The following is a 17,000-nucleotide window of genomic DNA, read 5'->3' as shown; positions in this document are numbered from 1 at the left end:
ACCTTCAAAATATGCAAATCTCTGTTTATCTTACAGAATTCTACAGGGAACAAATCCATAGCATTAGCAATTATGACTTAGCTCAGAATTTTTTTTCCCCTCCTCATCGTCCTTATAAACATCAATATAGCTTAGAACTTCACGTTAAAATGTTTTTCTCCTTCTTTTAAGAGTTATTTGTTTAACATGCTTCTATTATCCTAGATGATGTGATTTGGGAAGAAAGTCTTAATTCTCTTATCAGCTCTGTTTCCTTTCCAGTTGTTCAGAGAATTGAGCTACACTAGTAGTTTACGAAGTAAGAGGTATTAAATAGCTCATTGCTGATCAGATTGAGCCACTTCTGAACTGTGGCTGTCCAGGCAAAGGGGGATTGATGGCTTAGCGTTTATGCCGCAAATATGTTGGAATAACATGGCAACAGATTCACAGGCATCTTCACTCCTCTCAAACTGCCGCCTCCCAGCTAGTGCCTTTGTATCATTGAAATTTTTGAGAAGCAAGGTGCCTAAACTCCTTATCTGATGTTGCTTGTTCAATCTGACTTTGTATCATTCCTTGAGTGTGGTTTTGAAGGTGGCTGGGTTTTGTTGTAGGTATTATATACGTCATGTCTGTTCTGTCATTCATTCATTCACTTATGCACTCATTCACTCATTCAAAATATTGACTGTGATGTGACAAGTCCTGGCAGATTTGGGCACTCTCGTAGCTGAGTATTTCTAACTCTTTTAAACACATTGCCTACATTATCCTGTTAGAATAATGTCAGATATAACCTTGTCACAACAACCAGTCTGTCGGGTGTCCTTGGCCTACAGTGCTAATCTGTGATTATTTTCTAATGAGCTTGATGATACATTTGACGCTGGCAACTCACATAGAACCACTGGGTGAGGGGATGGTTCTGCCCTGTCTGGTCATTGATTGATTTATTCAGCAAATATCCACCTACTGTGTGTCACTGTGTGGGGTGCTGGGCCCTCTTCCTTTGACTTGCTGGATAATTTTAGAAGCTTATGGAATCTTACTGGTTTTTTTGCTATATATGTTTTACCGAGACACTTCCAGTCCTCCATTTGATCCCAGCCTCCCATCTCTGCCTCTTCCCCATCACTTGTGCTGATTATACTTAATCACTATCCTTTATCTGCATCCCTCCTCACCCAGCAGAGAGCCCGTAAGTAGCCATTTCAGTAGTGCTGTCTGTACCATCTCTTCCCTCCTCATCCCTTCTTCTGTTACTGCTGTGGCTCTGGCAACCCCTAACTCCATCTCTGATCGCATCCACTGTTCTTCCTAAGCTAATGAGTATTGCTGGAAGCTCTCCCAAAACCATGCTGAGTCCTTGTATGCAGTTCTGCATCCTAGACTTAACTGAGCAAGCCCTCATGAGCTCATCAATCCCAGTGTTTGTGGTTTTAGAGTCCTCTCATTCACTACAGTGATGATTCTAGAACTTGACCACCACCCTTGAGCCCCTGCTATGCCCTCATCAGATTTCAGTAGGTGCTTTAATTCTTTTACTATACAGATGGTGAAACTTGTTAATCTTAATTTCTTTATATTCAGAATTTCCAACTTTTTTTTCTTTGATCACCTTTTTAAGATCAAAGAAATGAGAAGGAAGGAATTATCAGTTCACTGGGCAGCTGCCATACTAGGGAATGTGATGATCCAAGCCTAGACCCTCCATCCTTCCATTGCCCATGACCTATTCATCTATTCATCCAGCCAGCAAACTTCTGCTGAGTGACTCCTAAGTATCCAGTACTATTAGGCTTTACTGAAGCAGTGATGGAGTACTCCTGGCCTGAGCAGAGAGCCATCTGGTCACATATTGCAATGAGGCTGACCTTTGGTCAGCATAAAAATAAAGTACATTTAGAGTACTTTAGAATGAAATATTTTCTTTTTAAAGGTAATTATTTGAACCGGGTTTCAAAGCATTCATAGGAATTCAGATCAATGTAGGAGAAAAAGTGCCTCCAAGAGGGATAGAATAGCATAATGTAGGTATGAAAGAGTAAGGTATGTTTGGAAAGCAGCAACTAACTAGGGAAAGTGCTGGGCTCGTGGAGGAGAAAGCAGGAAAGAAGTCTGGGAAATTAGACAGGAGACCTGTTATTCCATTCAAAGGAATTGAAAGTCTTTTGAGAACAGGGGAGCTTGGGGAGCTTTACTGGCAAGGGAGTGACTTGATCAGAATGGTTTTTGTTTTTAATGATGTTTACAGTAGCAGCCCAAGGCTTTTTGAGGATTTCAGGAGAGAGGTGGTAACAGCTGGATGATCGTTGTGGTGATGAAAAGAAAGGAGAAAAATTTGTTGGGTATACAAGATTCAGAATTGCCAGGTCCTGATGAAAGACTGAATAGCAAAGGAGTTGACAACGACCTCATCCTGAACAGGCAAAGGAGCAGGTTGGAGGAAAGAATGTTGAGTTTGGGACATACTAAGTTTTAGGACGCCTAATGAACTTAAGTGGTAGAAATAACCAATAAAGGAGACAAGGGCTTATTGGGGTCCAATCTGTGATCATCAATGCGTAGGCAAAGGTGAGGAATATGTGGAGGGCAAGGGGGACCTTGAGGAGCACCAACGGCGAATGAGTTGGGGAAGACAGTGAAGTATTTTAAAAAGACCAAGGCTTTGGGAGGCCCAGGAGGACAGATCACCTGTGGTCAAGAGTTCAAAACCAGCCTGGCCAACATGGTGAAACCCCCTCTCTACTAAAAATACAAAAATTAGCTAGGTGTGGTGGCAGGTGCCTGTAATTCCAGCTACTCTGGAGGCTAAGGCATAAGAATCGCTTGAACCTGAGAGGCAGAGGTTGCAGTGAGCTGAGATTGCACCATCTCCAGCCTGGGCAACAGAGCGAGACTCCATCTCAATAAATACATAAATACACCAAGGGAATGAAGGGTTTTTGAGTTAGGCCAAGCACCAAAGGATATGCTATCAGGACAGCCACGAGAGAATTTTCAAAGTGGCCTCCAGTGTCAGCTGTGACAGAGACCCTTTGGTCTTTTGGGCTTGGCAGTGTTACTGGTTATGTCCAGAGACCACCTGCGTGGTGTGAATGCTTCCTTCAGGGTTCCACCCCAGCCCCTCACTTGGATCTGGGTGATGGACTTGGTTCTAATTGGCTTCAGAGTTTAGCAACTACTGTCCCAGCCATAAGCATTGAGTCTGCAACACAGGGAGTTGTAAGTAGGAGGTAGAAACATAGAGACAGGACCTTTTCAAAAAGCTTAGCTGCATAGAGGAAAGAGGTTGCAGGATGGGAACCAGAGAATAGAAGAGTAACCCAGAATATTTTTGGTCTGAGTGCCTTGAGTGTATTTATATATAGACTAAAATGAGGGAGGTGGGTGGTAGAGATGCAGTAGAGATAAGGAGGTTGGTGTTGGAGGAATATAATCATAGGAGACACAGGTTAAAGAGTGAAGGTAGAAAATGAACAGCCTCTTATTTCAGAAGGAAAGAAGGGAAGGCAGAAGGATGAAGGTATTTGATGTTGGATGGGGGATCTCCCTTTTGCTTCGCCATCTTCACATCATCTTCCACTTCTCTAAACCACTTGAAACCATCAGGCACCTCTTCCTTGTTTGAAACTCCCTTCTAAGTTTTCTGTCACTCTCCAGGACTCTACCCTGGAAGGTGCCTCTAGAACAGTGGTCCCCAACATTTTTGGCGCCAGGGACCAGTTTCATGGAAGACAATTTTTCTGACCAGGAGAGGGGAAGGAGTTGGGGATGGTTAAGGAGCACATGACCTAGACCCCTCACATGTGCATTTCACAATAGGGTTCCTGCTCCTAGGAGAATCGAATGACACTGCTGATCTGACAGGAGGCGGAGCTCAGGTGGTAATGCTCGCTGGCCTGCTGCTCACCTCCTGCTTTACTGCTGGGTAAAGGCCACAGACCCCTGGGGAGCTGGGACCCCTGCTCTAGAGTGTAGTGGGTGGAGATGACTTACACACATATACAAAGCTAGCAGACAAAAATGTGAACATGAAAATCATCTTTGATGTTCACATTTTTGTCTGCTAGCTTTGCATATGTGTGTTAAGTATTCCTGGCCTTCAGGTTTTCTTCTTTAAAAGAGAAAAAAAGGAGGATTAATATGTACCTCACGAGGTAGTTATGAGGACCAAACTTAGTGTTATTCTTCCTGCTTCCTAAGTACAGGAATTGCCTATGGTTTGTTCTAAAGACCCTTCCCTTCTCCTCACAATCTTTTATTTTATTTTATTTTGAGACAGGGTCTTACTCTGTCACCCAGGTTGGAGTGCAGTGGCGTGATCTCAGCTCACTGCAGTCTCTGCCTTCCAGGCTCAGGTGATCCTCCCACCACTGTCTCCCAAGTAACTGGGACCACAGGCATGCGCCACCACACCTGCCTAATTTTTTTTTGTATTTTTGTTTTTTTGGTAGAGACAGGGTTTTGCCATGTTGCCCAGGGTGGTCTAAATCTCCTAAGCTCAGGCAATCCACCTGCTTCAGCCTCCCAAAGTGCTGGGATTATGGGTGTGAGCCAGTGAGCTGGCCCATTCCTCACCATCTGACTCACTCCCTTTCAACTGTCACCTCTGTGCTGATGCCTCCCTGCTAGCTTTTCTTTCATTTCTGCTTCTCTCTGAAAATGGCCTCTTCCCTCACTTGGCCGTTCTCACAAAAGCATCACTTGGGCTGAGAAATATCATTCATATTGCCTCAGTTCCTATAATCAGTTACCAGGTCTTTCGTTCTAGCTGTATAGTATTTCATTCATTCATACAGTTATTTATTCATTCATTCATCTGACATTAAATTATGTATCAAACTGCCTGGTATCCTGTTAGGGGCAAGACATGATTCCTAGCTTACAGGTAAACATTCAGAAAACTAGAATTTAGTATAATGATTATTCTGCAGAAGTTTAATATAAAACTTAATGGAACTCTTCCAGACCTGGTGGTGGAGGTGGTCTGCAAAAGCTTTCATAGCTAGAGCTGAGTTGTGAGGTTCAGTAGATATTAGCTCCACCAAAGTTCATGGCGGAGGTGGAGAGGTAAAAGCAGAAAGGCCTTGGAGTACTTGGCATGCCTAGGAAGTAGTTAGTTGTTAAGTGTGGCTACAATGTAGATAGATAGGAGGGAAGCAGAGGAGAGAGGAGAATGGGGAGAACACAGGGGTTGGGGGAAGGCCAGATCCTGAGGTGTGTAGCACTGCACAGAAGAAATAAAAGGAAAGCCACACAAGGAATTTTCAATTTTCTGGTAACTGCATTCAAAAAAGTAAAAAGAATCAGATAGAAATTATAGTATTATTCTATTTAATCCAGCTTGTCCAAAATATAATTTCAGCTTGTGATCAGTATTAAAAATATATGAAAGACACATTTTTCATTTTTTTCTTTCATACCCTAAGTTTTTGAATTCAGACATTAAAATTTCATTGGAAATACTTGATCTGTATTTATTTCATAAAACTTACGTTAAAAGAGGAGATTCACATATCCAAGTTGTTTAACACATGAATTAGGTATCAGTTTTTAAATTTAAATAAAATGTCATGAAAATCACACATTTATTAAACATTTAGTATATTCACTCTAGCCACATTTCAAGTGTTCAGTAGCCACGTGTGGCCAGTGGTTTTTCTGTTGGACAGAACAGGCCTGGAGGATATAGGCCTCATAGAGACCCAGGAGTTAAATCAAGTGAGGTCACGTGATCAGGTGGGCGATGGTATGGCCAGACTAGGAGATGCATTTGTTCACATTTGGAGTTACAAAGTGATGAGGGCATGCTCCCAGGCAAGGATATGGAGAGGCAGACATTATTTAAATAGGAGGTAATGTGGGTGGGAATTGGTAAGACGGGAAATAAAAGAGAAGGAAGCTTATTAGATAATTCCTGATTTGGAATATGATTATTTCACTGAAAACCCAGAAATAGGAACTGGCTTGATTTTAGAGCTTGGAGAAATAAATAATTTCAGTTTGAGGCAAAGTTTGTGGCTCCTTAGGACATTGAAATAGAAGTGTCCAGAAGGTTGAAGGAACAAGGGAGTCCCCTGCCGCTCTGAGAAATTATTTTGATTGGTGAAAATAATTCAGGAATCACCAGGATACAGATGTGAGTTGAAGCCATGGGAACGTTAAAGACTTCCAGGGATAGTGCTGGAGAGTAGGGGCCCCACAAACTACAGCTCTGTGGCTAAATCCAGCTGTCACCTGTCTTGTAAATAAAGTTTTATTGCAACTGTTGGAAAACAGCCACACCCATTTGTTTACAGATGGTTTGGGTTACATTTGCTCCACAACAGCAGAGCTAAGTAGCTGGGACAGAGAACATCTGGGCTACAACGCTGAAAATATGTACTATACCACACCAGAGAAAAAGTTTGCAGACCCCTGCTTTAGGCGTTTTGCAACACTGAGGCAGGAACTTTAGACAAGATGAAACATTGAAGAATGAGCAAAAGAAGGGGATACTTATTTAAAAGATGTAAGAAGGAGCCATCAGAGATAGTGCCAGAGAACCAGGAATGAGGAGGATAGCCTGAGGCAAAGAGAAGAGAGATTTTCTTTTTCAAGAGAAACGATATGAATGACAGTGTCTCATGTAATAAAAGGTTAAGTAAGGTAAAGACTGAAAACTGTTGAATTTAGCAACTGGAAACTCATCAGAGTTACCACTTCATTACATTTGTACATACATGGAGCCCTATTACATCATATTCTAAATTCCTGAAGTTTGGGAGTTCATGGGAAATGAGGAAAGGGAAGAGGTGGGACTTTGGAGAGCTGTTTTAAGGAGAAGTGAACACACCCAGCTGCAGCGCTATGTGTTTCCCATTCAGTGTGATGGACTCAAGTCACCTCCACTCATTAGTAATCTGGTAGGGATAGTTTCAGCAAAGAGGTGAGGCGGAAGCGAGCTTGCAGAGGTCGAGCTAGGGAAGGAAGTCGACACAATGAAGTATAATTCTTTCAGGCAGCTGGCAGTCCCAGGGAGAGACACTTGAGGTTGAGGAAGATGATTTTATGATTGTCGAACCTACTTGACAGGAGAAGTAGAGTTTGGAGAGATGAGTGCTCGATGAGCAGGGCACTCTGGAAGCAGGGGAAGTGGATGAAAGTGTCCTAGTTTGCCCCTCAGTCTCTCTGCATTAGCCCCGTCCTGTGTTCTGTGAGATTTTGCTTCCTATAAAGCTCACTTCATCCCGGCCCTTCTCTGCTCCCCGCTAGTGTAGAGTTAACTCCATTCTTCTTCGAGCTTGGCCACTTCTTTTCTCCTGTTTGCTTGCCTGCCTCAGCCCATCTCAGCCCTCCCCACTCCCAGCCTCTTGACATATACTACTCTACCTCAATGTCTGGGCATCACCTAAGTCTTGCCTACCCTGACCCATAATAGGTGCTCAGTTTGGTCGTATTTACGAGGTAGAACCACAAGCAAAAACATTACAAATCATTAAAGTTAAAAGGAACATAATGCATTTACTTCGGAACAAGAAACAGAACTCATTGCTTTGATCCCATAATTAGAACAAAATCTTAGGCTGGGCACAGTGGCTCACACCTGTAATCCTAGTACTTTGGGAGGCCGAGGCAGGTGGATCACTTGAGGTTAGGAGTTCCGGACCAGCCAGGGCAACATGGTGAAAACTCGTCTCAACTAAAAATACAAAAGTTAGCCGGGCATGGTTGTGCACGCCTGTAATCCCAGCTACTCAGGAGGTTGAAGCAGGAGAATCCTCTGAACCTGGGAGTCGAAGTTTGCAGTGAGCCAAGATCACGCCACTGCAATCCAGCCTGGGTGACAGAATGAGACTCTAGTCTCAAAAAATAATAATAATACATTAAAAAATAAAATAATAAATGAAAACAGAACAAGTTCTTGTAGAAGTGTTCTCAGTCACAGCACTCTGATACATGGACCAGGTGACATTTATTGTGGGGCCGTGCCTGCGTTGTAGGATGTTTCGCAGCATCTCTGGCCTCTCCCCACCACATACCAGTGGCACAAGCCCCCTCCTCTAGGTGTGACAACCAAAACCGTCATTAGACATTGCCAAATGTCCCCTGGTGGAAGAGGGACAACTTACCATCAGTGGAGAATGACTGCTGTAGAAGGACGGATTGTTAGGCAGATATTTTTCCCTGATTTTTGTTTTAATTCTTGATATATCCTTTTCCCTTCATACTTTGCATTTTTAAGCATTGGACCCAAAGGGAATTATCCTCAAGGTACATCTTATTCCAGGCAGTAAAAATGGAAACCTCCCCTTTTTGGCTGCTTACCAAGCTACTAGTGGCGCTGTCCTATTCCATTTTAAATACATCAACTCAGAAAAATCAAAGTAGGAGCTCCAGTGTGAGCTGATGGTCCGTATCATACGGCTACTATATCTGAAGATCTTGAGGGCTTACCTGAAGCACTTTGCACCTGCTCCAGCTTCCCAGCGCATTCCAGATCAACCATTCTGTTTTGACATTATTCCGTTGAGGGGCATTCAGATAAAAGTGAGGTCAGAATTCTCCAATCACAAATCTACACCTGTTGGAAGGAAGCCAGATTTGTGGAGAAGAACCAGAAACTTGTAAATACATGGAGACCTATTAGATCATATTGAAACTTCTTAAAGTTTGTAAGTTCACGGGAAATGAGAAAAAGAAAGAGGTGGGACTTTGGAGAGCTGTTTTAAGGAGAAGTGAACACACCCAGGTGCAGTGCTATGCAAGTTTCCCATTCAGTGCGATGGACTCAAGTCATCTCTGCTCCTGGGGTAGGAGGTGTCGGTGATGGGGATCTGGTTAGGAGCCCTGTTTGATTCCTGTTTAGTCTAGTTTTCTTGTCGTATAGATACGTGTCTGGTGCACTAATAATCAGCCACTTGTATCCACACTATAAGGTGCAGGTTGCTAATCCTATCTGCAATTATTAGCGTGTACATTCTTGACTTCGACAAACTGCATATACAAAGGAGAAGTGCTGCTGAAAAGCCAATTAAAGATTTTCTTTAGATTTCGAGGCTTTAAAATGATAATCAAAAGCCTGCTTTGAACAGGTCTGGCTTGCAGTATTACCCTCTGCCCTGCTCTACGTTTTTCCCTTTAACTACAACTTGGTAAACAAGAACTGATTCTTAACAATAACCCAGAAAGTTAGTGTTGTTCTCTAAGCTGTCATTAGAAAAAATGTTGACTTTATTGATGTTCTAGTCCTCATCTAGCCATGAGACAGCAGAAAAACACATTTTTTCTTTAAGTTGAAGTGGGAACACAGTCTTAGTTTGGGTTCATTTTATGATGGAGAGAAGAAGTATTTGCACTTGAGAATTTTCCAGTGGTCTCCCAAAGGGCTGGGTTTTATGAGCTAGTAATAATCACTGTGATTTATTGAGCACCTACTACATACAAGGCACTTTACATATATTATTCCTCTGTGCTCTCAGAGCACTGTGCATTTTTCATAGTAGCACTTATCACAATTCTAATCTCCACTTATTTATATGGCTAATTGATTAATGTGTGTCTTCTTGATTAGACAATCACCTTCATGTTGATGGAACTGTATTGATTTTTGTTCCCTGTTGGCGCCCCCCACACTTAGTACAGGGCCTGGCATATTTTATATTAAGTATAGAATACATATTGCTTAGAAAGATGAGTGAACTCAGATGCAGAACAGCATGATTTTATAGATGAGGAAATGAAAATACAGAGTGGTGGGATATGTTGTTGAAAACTTAAAAAATGGCTGAGCTGGAACTCAAACCCAAGTATGTCTGTCTGCTTTCCACCAGACCTGCCTTCTTAAACTTTAATATGCATGTGAATCACCTTGGGGATATTATTAAAATGCAGGTTCTTGTTTAGTAGGTCTGAAATGGGCTCAAGAATTTGCATATCTAACAAGCTCCCAGGTGATGCCTCTGTGGCTGCCCACAGAACCATGCTTTGTGTAGGCACAGCCTGCAGCACAGTTGCAGTGCAACAGTTGCTCACTTTCTCATCTGTTGGAGGTATATGTGGTTCTGTTGGAAACCTTGTCATGAGACAGATCCCTTGTACTTGTCTCCTATGGAAGGTGGCACGGGGTCCACTCTTGGATAAATGCCTTGGTTCTTCTCATCAATTGGTTGTGCATAGGTTATGATCCTCCCTCTCTCTCTTTTCTCTCTCTCTCTCTCTCTTCCCACTTTCTCTCTCTCTTTTAGGGGAGAATTTGGTCAGCAATGGCCATGATCTTAACTCAGGTATTTAGGATGCCCATCATTATGAGCCCTGTTGTCTGTTTACAGGTAAAGAAGACCAGTAATTTTAATTCCCTATTTTAGAGGCCAGATAGTAAGTCTCATACTTCCTACCAAGTGTTGTTTCTGCCCCAAAGATTCCCAGTACTTCCACCCTTCACACCTACCATGAGCATGCCAGGGAGTAGCAACACCCTTTCAGAAGATTCTTTGGGTGTTTAGTTGATGAATGAATGCTATTGAGAATCCGGCTTTATCAGACATCAGATGGCCCCGCCATTGACCCTGTAGTAATCCAGTGGCCCCAGCTCTCAGCAGGTAAAGAGAAGCTGCCATCAGTGGTCCCACTGTTGGTGCCTGTTCTACCCATTCAGGGCACCTCAAGTCCTGTCTTTCTCGTTGGCATATTCATGACAGTATGATGAAGGTAGCTTGATAAAGGGCTTCCATTTCTTTCTAAATCTCCTCCCAGACTCAGCACTTCCCCATGGCGGGGGATCCAAGGTCGAGATGCTTATCTAGACCATGTGATAGCACACAGGAGGATGGGTGGAGCATATTTCTCTGCCAAGGGGCCCCTCAGCCAGAGCTGGACTTGCCTATCACCAAGCAGGTGGATGCTTGGTATAACCTTTATCACCAGCTTCTGGCTGTTTCTCAGATTCCGAGTTCAATCCTTGCTAACTGTAGAGCAATAAGCAATATCTGCATTCTTGATTTTTAGGCTGGCTTTGTGCTTCCCAGCCATTCACACTACATCCCTTCATAATCGTAGAACCTGATTGGAACCCACCCCAGCCTTCATTCATCATGTAACACAATGTCACCATTTTTGTGTGTTTTTAAGATTTGAATATATACATGTGTATGCTGCATTTTTATTTGTTTATTTATTTATTTATTTTTGAGAGGGAGCCTCACTCTCTCTCCAAGGCTGGAGTGCAGTGGTGCGATCTCAGCTCACTGCTACCTCTGCTTACCAGGTTCAAGCGATTAGCCTGCTTCAGCCTCCTGAGTAGCTGGGACTACAGCTGCCTGCCACCACGCCCGGCTAATTTTTGGATTTTTAGTAGAGATGGGGTTTCACTATATTGGCCAGGCTGATCTCAAACTCCTGACTTTGTGATCCACCCGCCTCAGCCTCCCAAAGTGCTGGGATTACAGGCATGAGCCACAGCACCTGGCCATGTGTATGTAGCATTTTAATTGTGTGGTGGTAAAAATTGAAAAGGTGCTTTAAAAAAGATTTACTTTAGCTCTGTATTTTCAAAAAACTCTTTCAGATACTTTTTTTATGTTGTTCAGCTGTGTTGAATGGTCATGAAGGCTAGTTTAATGAGAAAAGGACTTAGGCGTTAAGGACATCATTATATTATTAAAATTCTGCTGAATGTAAATAGGCAGATACCTGTAGTTTGTCCTGAAGTCCTCTATTGAAGGGCTTGCTTTAGTTCTCTGCACATGGACAAACAAGGCACAGAAATTACAGATGATGAATGAGGAATATACCACTGATGGAGATTTTCTTAAAGCACACCATGTGTGTCCACATCTTTCTTTTTACATGAGAGTTTCTCCCTTTATTTAATTTTCATTTGTTTGGAGTGTTATTTTGGATTTAATCTATGTAAACTATATGCCCATGCCTTTGGATTAATGGACTTTGCAAAGGTAGTGATTAAAGTGTACAGATGTGGGAAGCCACAAATACAAAAGGGAGCTTATATTTTTCTCTTTTCATTCATTCATATATATATATATATTCCCATTTGTAATTCCTTAGCATCATGTCATTGTTCCCATAAAAATACACTGTATTTTCTGAAATGATACAATCTATGAAGCATTTCCCATTATGTAGACACCAAGTCTTTAAATTATAGCAATTTCTTAAGATTTTAAGGCAAAATGAGCTCTTAGAAGTGTGATTAATAGCAGGGAATGAGGCTAATGCTGGGTCATCAGTGGCACTCCATTACAAAAAAGGTTAGATTAATAAAAGCATCCATCTTTTTGACCAATAAAGCATTTGAATGATATGCTTATGGTTCTTGTCATATAGTAGTTACTTGCTGCTAAATAAACTCTGATCTTATATTGTGGAAAGGCGGCATGACTTCAGTGGCTGATGCACAAGGTTTTTGATGGTGTGAGAAAAGGCAGGCCTGGAAGGGAGGCTCATTGTTAGAGCTGCTGGTTTTTAGGGTGTCTTCTACAAGCGTAATACCCGTGAACTAGGAACCTCATTTTGTTTGGGGGCAAGTGTAAAGAATCTGGCTTCTTGGTTGATCATGCCTTTAGCAGTGTAAATGTCCATGCTAGCCCCTCAGTAAGTGCTTTGTGAGTTGCATTGTTAGGAAGCTATTGCTTAAGGGTCAAGATGATAGCATGGAGGTTCATGAGGGTCTCTTAAGTCCCCAGTAGCTCAGTTGCCCAATTTATGAGCTTTGTACCACTCATGGATGGGTTGGGAGAGGATTTTTAGGTGACTTGTAAATCATTACCAATTCTCATTATTGTGGTTCGATGTTGAAGCAATTCCATTTTCAGTTCTTTTATAATCCTTCTGATAAAGCCAAGGAGAAAGTCTCAGTTTGGTACTAGTATCTTTAATCTGTCTCTACCAGTTGTAAGCTCATTATTTAACAAAGAAAGATGACTCCACTCAGAGCCCCTGAGAAGCAGCAGGATCTAGCAGAATTTAGTATCATTGGTTAGGTTTTACTACGTGTATTATGAAAGTCTTTCTCTTCTACAAAGGGTTGCATACTGGTTTTCCACTTGAAGAAGTGATACAAAGTTTTCTCTGAAGGTAGATTTATTTATCAAAAGTGAATCATTTTATTTATTTATTTTTGAGATGGAATCTCACTCTGTTGCCCAGGCTGGAGTGCAATGGTGCAATCTTGGCTCACTGCAATCTCTGCCTCCCAGGTTCAAGTGATCCTTCTGCCTCAGCCTCCTGAGTAGCTGGGACTATAGGCACTTGCCATCATGTCTGGTTAATTTTTTTGTATTTTTGTAGAGATGGGATTTTGCCATGTTGGCCAGGCTGGTCTTGAACTCCTGACTTCAGGTGATCTGCCTACCTTGGCCTCCCAAAGTTCTGGGATACAGGCATGAGCCACCGTGCCTGGCCAAAAGTGAATCATTTTTTGAAATAACAATATGGTAGATGGGAATGGAGATGGTGAAAATAATGAAGATAGAATGCATGGGCTTGGGAAACTGGCTCTGGTGTCAGAACCTTTCTGATGAGTCTCTCAGAATATGTAAGATTTTCATCCTAGAGAGGAGTTGTGAAAAGAAAAATCAGTCCTTCCCAATCCTGAGTTACCCCAAGGCCTTCTAGAATTTTTTTTTTTTTTTTTTTTTTTTTTTTTGAGGCAGTCTCTCTCTGTTGCCCAGGCTGGAGTGCAGTGGCATGATCTTGGCTCACTGCAACCTCCGCCTCCCTGGTTCAAGCAATTCCTGCCTCAGCCTCCCGAGTAGCTGGGACTACAGGCATATGCCACCACGCCCAGCTAATTTTTGTATTTTTAGTAGAGACGGGGTTTCACCATCTTGGCCAGGATGGTCTCGATCTCTTGACCTCGTGATCCACCCGCCTTGGCCTCCCAAAGTGCTGGAACTAGAGGTGTGAGCCAGTGCACCCAGCCCCAATTGGTGCACTTTTTTTTTTTTTTTTTTTTGAGACAGTCTCGCTCTGTCACCAGGTGCCAGACTGGAGTGCAGTGGCCCGATCTCGGCTCACTGCAACCTCCGCCTCCTGGATTCTAGCAATTCTCCTGCCTCAGCCTCCAGAGTAGCTGGGACTACAGGTGCACGCTACCACGCCCAGCTAATTTTTGTATTTTCTAGTAGATACGGAGTTTCACCATGCTGGCCAGGATGGTTTCGATCTCTTGACTACGTGATCCACCCGCCTTGGCCTTCCAAAGTGCTGGGACAGTGCACTTTAAAAAAATAAAACTTACAATTTGGGTTTCATAGGGAACAAAATAAGTAAATACATATAAGTACATAGAAGTAAATACATACGAGTACATAGAAGTAAAACTAAATGTTGGCCTGGTGCAGTGGCTCATGCCTGTAATCCCAGCACTTTGCAATGCCAAAGGGTGTGGATCACTTGGGGTCAGGGGTTGGAGACTAGCTTGGCCAACATGGTGAAACCCCTTCTCTACTAAAAATACAAAAATTAGCTGGTTGTGGTGGTGCATGCCTGTAATCCCAGCTACTCGGGAGGCTGAGGCAGGAGAATCCCTTGATTTGGGAGGCGGCGGTTGCAGTGAGCCGAGATTGCGCCATTGCACTCCAGCCAGGGTGACACACCGAGACTCCATCTCAAAAATGAAGATAAAAAGAGATAGATAGATAGATGGATTAGGGCAAGTTTAACACTACACTACTGGGGAAGAAGAAAGAAGACACATTATTTATCCTACTTGTGTTAAGGAATAGGTGAAACCATCTTCAAACAGAAAAGCGTTCCCCATTCAGGAAATGATTATGTGCCTAGATTTAGCCTAGCTTTCAAAACTCCAGTACTGAATTATGATTTCCCTTTATGGAGGGAAATAGTTACAACTCTGTGGATTACCATTTAGAATTGTAAACTATGTTTATAATCCTTTACTAAGGATTCTGGTTCATCCACGGTTCAGGAAAAGAAAATAAAAACTGAAGCTCAGGAGAACTGGAGAAAAGCTGAAATGCAGAGAATCATCAGCATTTTCTCCTGAAGACAGGGCACTGAGGATACCAGGACACAGTCCTCTGCTTTTACTTGTTCATTTTATTTTATTTTTCTCTTAGGTTTTCACTGGGGTGTTGGTTATATAAGGCTCTTCACTGTTCTCTACCTCCTAGTCATCCATAGGGTGGTAAGCATGGAATCTGAGAACGTTCTGTTCTCAAAGCATTAGAGGAAGATTCTCTGTTAGTTGTTCCAGCAGCCAGACTTGCATCATCATTCAGTTGAGCAAGTCTGAAGGACAGTAGAACAGCTCCACCCCTAGAGGGCTTTTAAGCAAAGTTCTTGGTGTCCCTTCCCTGCCTGTCCATCAGGTGTGAACAGGTCCTTGAGCCTGAAAAATTGCCTCCTACCAGGGCACTGAATGCTCAGTGGAAATTTTCTTCCCCTGACATTGTTGAGGCCTTAGGGGCTATGTTGATTTGAGGAAAGATGATTGTTGGCAGAGAGGGACTTAGGAAACAAACCGCAGAGCAACAAAACAAAAACATGAAAGAAAGCACACTAGTTACTTTGTGACTTTAGGTTTGCAGAACAAAGATTAGATAATTGAAGCAAGGCCTGGAAACTAGAACAGCTAGAGAAGCTTGAGGAGTTTATTCAGTGTGGAACTGGGGAGGAGGGTATCTGTTTTGGGGGGCTGGGGATGACAAACACAATTTTTGTTACTTTCTTTCTAGACAGAGTGGAAAATTCCAATAACCTGATTGTTAATCATGTAATTGCCAGAATCCACTTAGGTGTATCTTTATTTTTTTAAATATTTTCTCATTTGCATATTTTGCTTTAGATATCCAGCAGACAGTATTTTGCTGCCCCTTTGCACTGACGTCATGCAGAATTTTAAGAAATTAGCAAGCCGGGCGTGCTGGCTCACGCCTGTAATCCCAGCACTTTGGGAGGCTGAGGCAGGTGGATCACGAGGTCAAGAGATCGAGACCATCCTGGTCAACATGGTGAAACCCCATCTCTACTAAAAATACAAAAAATTAGCTGGGCATGGTGGTGCATGCCTGTAATCCCAGCTACTCAGGAGGCTGAGGCAGGAGAATTGCCTGAACCCAGGAGGCGGAGGTTGCGGTGAGCCGAGATCGCGCCATTGCACTCCAGCCTGGGTAATGAGAGAAACTCCGTCTCAAAAAAAAAAAAAAAAGAAATTAGCTAACTGATTATAAGTGTAAGATACAGATAAATTACCAAACTGTTTTTCAGTATGTTTTGTTTATTAAATTTTAAGTAATGGAGGGATGTTTTTCACATGTATCAAAATTAAATAGTTTAATAGTGTTAAAGTATCTGTAAAAGAGATTGAAACTAATGTTTTAATTGCAAATTGTATCTCTAAATATAATGTCTCTGATAAGGTATGCTAACTTTCTTATAATGTGTAGTACACATCAGGTGAATTTTCACAGATTAAACATTTGTTCTTAACACATTTTTTTAGTGAACATACTGAACTTATTATTCACTCTGGGCTTTGAAGAGCTAAGATTTTATTGATAAGCTGACAGAATGAACCCCTGAGTGGTTATATGGGACATCAACTGACTATTTTATTTACATGATCTTTTTTAAGGAAAAAATCATAAACTGATATAGTTGGATTTTTGCAGAGTAGTTGAAAATGCTCCACATCTGTTTGTGGGCCTACTGGGCTTAAAGGTATCTTAGAATAGAAGCTTGGTATGGGTAGAATGGAGCATCAAGGTTTTCCTTTTGGATAAAGCATTCAAGATCTGAATCTGTGTTTGACCTATATATTTCATTGATAAAAGAAGATGAATCCAAGTATTGAATGCAAAGTTACTGAAGCATGAAAACGTTATATTGTCTTAAAGCTGTTTTCAGATCCAACCTTTAGTAGTTTAAACCATGTGGATGCTTTATTTTTTTCTGCAAGCCAGGAAATAAAAGGGTATTGACTGAGCTCTCTTGGTCTCATTTCCGGGTGACTGACCTCTTTTTCTTAGAGGGGCCTGTTTTTTGTTTTTTAA

At 42.1% G+C, this 17,000-nt stretch overlaps 1 protein-coding gene across 8 annotated transcripts in view; it reads left to right on the top strand.

Moving 5' to 3' along the window:
• FOXP1 (forkhead box P1) overlaps window positions 1-17,000 on the top strand; it is a 635,379-nt gene that overhangs the window by 362,305 nt on the left and 256,074 nt on the right. The gene's annotated exons all lie outside the window — the stretch shown is intronic.

The sequence above is a fragment of the Aotus nancymaae genome, unplaced genomic scaffold, assembly GCF_030222135.1.
Source record: "Aotus nancymaae isolate 86718 unplaced genomic scaffold, 86718_ANA_hifiasm-v0.15.2.pri h1tg000046l, whole genome shotgun sequence".
In the NCBI taxonomy this organism is placed as follows: Eukaryota; Metazoa; Chordata; class Mammalia; order Primates; family Aotidae; genus Aotus; species Aotus nancymaae.
The sequence above is the reverse complement of the archived record's forward strand: the minus strand, read 5'-3'. Positions and strand labels throughout refer to the sequence as shown.